Below are 3,821 nucleotides of genomic sequence, written 5' to 3'. Positions count from 1 at the left end.
TTTTTTGTTTGTTTGTTTTTTTGCTTTTTTGTAACCCCAACGTCGCCTGGCCCGGCAGTTGTTTCTAAAGTCGCACAACTTTTTTTATGGCTCACCACTGGAAAATGAATGGGACTGATTTTGTCACTGGCGGATGCATCTGGGGGTGTGATCACCGAATCTTTGGGAATATTCTATTTCTCTCCTTCCTAAAGTGCAGAAAAGACCCTTAATTAGTCTTATCATTAGGCAAGATCATAAAGGTGCCACTCAGAATTTTTTGGATGCCAAAAATTGGTTCATCACGGTTGGTTCTGAACCCGCTCGGTCAACGTTTTTGTTTTACAGTGGCTCGGTAGTAACTTGATACAAGTAATTTCTCTTTTTTTCACTCTTTTTCAGTGCCACCTTTGGAGAGTACTTGGAATGAAAAAAAAATTGTTTCGGGAAACATGTAAGTCAATCCCCTGCATATCCGGCACATTTCTGTACTCACAGAGCCTTTTTTCCCCTCACGAATAAATTCTGTTCTACCAAGACCACACATTTTAGAACCTGTAAAAACTCTAACCTATACAATTATTCTTACAAATGGGTCATTAGGGAGACATTTTGTGGTAAATTTTTCAACCTTAGGGAGACATCGGTCATTAGGGAGATATTTCAATGTCTCCCTAATGCCCCAGCTACCAGAAAGGGCCAAATTTTACCGTCCAAATTTTGATAGATGATAGATTAGGGTCTAAATTGAAAACATACAAAGTTTGGTCCAGATCAGATTGGGGAATATTTAACTATGGGACAGTAAAGTTTGTGCACGTGCCTATAGGAAAGTCTCCCAAGTGACCCGTTTTCGGTAATTATTATTATTATTAGTTATTTATTCGAGACCCTTTGTACAGTTTGAGGGCGATCGGATTTTTGAATCGAATCTTCGGGTCAAAATCATGGATAATGCATAAGTATGACTTATTTCGCCAGGATGAAAGCATCAATTCCACTTTTCCACTAACAACGGAGCCTAGCTAAAGTTAGACCAAACCCAGCTGCAGATGCCAAAAAACTGCGGCAGAGACTATTGAGGGTTATATCAATTTTATCTCCTGAAGTCACTGCAGTGCTACAGGAATTCCTGCTCACCTCGACCATTTAATTGCCTTGAGCCAAATTCTGTGTATAAAGCTCACATGGGCCTCCGAGGGACGTAATAATATTATTGGCCAAATTTGGTTTTGTAATTGGATCAAGATTACCGAGCAGACCCCGTGAAAACGTATTTCACAGGGTCTCCATAAATACTAATTTACTGGGTGCGAGCAAAGTCTAGGTACATAAACGTGAGGAATAACGGATGATCGCGCAAAAATAGGATGCAGCAAAAACTCCTGCCTTCTTTCGTGGTTATTTCCCGAATTGGTCACGCCCTGGTTACCGCAACCCACGTCATCATCTTTTCTACGAGCTGGCGGGACAAAGGATGTTGTCATAGTGACGGGGCCTGCAGAAATGCCTTGCGATGGAACTGAAGGCCTTTTAAAGTGAGAAATGATACCGCTTTTAACATTAACAATGCCATGCACTTACCCCTCATTACTTTTGTTACCATCATCACCAACACCCTGTTGTACATTTGAATCTAATACATATGGCTCAGGGGCTACTCTACTGGGGGTGGGCTTTCCACCAAACATTTGTCTAGCCACCATGCAAACATGATGGAGCAGTAGTTAAGTTAAAAGCAAAAGATGTGGCGTGTGAAGGGTCCATCTCCACACACAGAATGGCTTTAGAACCGCGTATGAAATGGCTTCGAAAGTTTATGTCGTTACAAGGGAAAACGTTATGTTTTCAGAACCATAAGTACGCAAGTTTGAGTGTTCTCAAGATACGTGCAGCGGAGCGCTGTTGCTTTGTATTTCGACGGAAAAAAGGAAAAGCACGCAGAGAGCAACTTCAGTTGGCTCCCCAACAGTTCCAATATTAAGCTCCATCCCTCATGAGCAGAGCTGGCACATTTGCAATATTCAGGTGTGAAACCTCGTGTAGCGATTAGTGATTAGAGATAGTGTTTCCATCCGTAAACGAGTCTTATAATTCCCTGAAAAGAAAGGAATAATTGAAACCATTTTGAAGTCTTTGCGCCTGCAGTTTCTTTAACGATGTTAACGAGGAGGGGCTAAAAATGGCAACATTGTTCTCAGGGGGAAACTTTGCCCCATAGGCGCTGGTTTGATGTAACTTGTAGCTGCAACGTTTAGTCAATCTTTCATAGAGAGACACTTAGCCCAAATTATTTTTTTTCATTTCTTCATTAACCATGTTATGCAATGTCTAAAACTTGGAGTTACCATTTATTTTATCGAATCCATTAAAACCAGTCAAATCACAATCATTTTCATTGGGCAAAGTTCAGCTATAAACCTTTTCTTTTGGTGTTTAATTTTTTTGGGGGGGTATCCCCCGGCAGCCCCCTAGGTTTGCCAATGAGCCCACCTGAATTGAGCCAATGGTCCGATATTAAAAGATCACATACTGTTATTATTTCACATTCTCAGTAATTGGACGCTACAGACCATTCTCCCCTTACACCTCCACGGAACCTATTTTGTCAGCAGACAATCATTTTATTGGAGCCAACTTGGCTTCATCTCATCTCGGCCTTTTACAATCATGGAGGAAGGGTACAGAAGGAGGCAAACAGAACTGCTCGATGAACGACGCCCCTAGCCTCAGTCTGCAGAAAGCATTTCACAAATACCTGATTATTACTAAAAGCTTAGCCGGACAAGTTGGGCTAGTAATATCCTAGCGACACTTGTGGTGTTTTGCTTGCAGTTAACTACAACTTGTCGCTGTGACCAGGAAACCGAAGAAGAAAAATCCCTAGGAACTCTTCTTTTGCAATCATAAAAATTTGTTAATTTGACCAGTGGCATATCCAGTGGAGGGGGGGGGGGACTACTAGGTATATTTCTTTATCATGTAAATAGACTATTCTCCGCATTATTATGTTGAATGAGCCCCAAAGTGTGTTTGCTTTTGAAGCCCCTCCCACACCAACAGCTGGATACCGTACGCCACTGAATTTGACACACGGCTCCATTATCTACGTAATGTTTGTAATTTTATGTGCTGTCCCTCCAAAACATCAGTTTTCAAAGACTTGGCTCCAATATGGCTAAGACTCGCCAACAACATGTTTACCACCACTCGAAAGCTAAGTACACAATTTGACAAAATGCGCCATTTCATCACAAGGAATGGTTGTGAAATCCAATAAAATACACTTTCGTGTAAAGCCGTCGTAAAAAAATTATTCAAATAAAACACAAAATCTTTTATTTCCAAAACATCTCCAGAAAAAAACGTCTGAGAAGGGCAACAACTGCTCATGAACATTTAGGGCACACGGCATAACACAAGCAACTGCGCGAGCAAGCATGCTGCTTTGAGATCATAGAAATACGAACAAAGATATATATTCCATTTCCTATACTTCAGTACACAAAGTTTGAAGGATGCAGATTACAAGCAAAGAATAGCAGCGATGATCAAGGGTTCAAAGGGGCCTCCTTGTTGTTAATGGCTGTTCAGTTCAAACTCCTTCTGTGTCCTTCCACCACGTTCCAACTTCGTAAACCCTTTCCTCCGCAATGCTGCACTTTTGGAGAGTTCGTGCCCTTTAGATATGATCAATTAAACGGCTTGTCATTTACTGGCTGTATACGGTTGAATTGGTGTCTCCTAATTAAGGGAGCTTTCACACATTATAAAATGTACATGAAATGGCGCATTTGCCACATGTTCAATGATGGGATGGCCCTTCACTCGCATAATTTCAT

Source organism: Acanthaster planci, unplaced genomic scaffold (assembly GCF_054643075.1).
Source record: "Acanthaster planci isolate LZ-2023a unplaced genomic scaffold, COTS_SCS Contig194, whole genome shotgun sequence".
Lineage (NCBI taxonomy): Eukaryota > Metazoa > Echinodermata > Asteroidea > Valvatida > Acanthasteridae > Acanthaster > Acanthaster planci.
The sequence above is the reverse complement of the archived record's forward strand: the minus strand, read 5'-3'. Positions refer to the sequence as shown.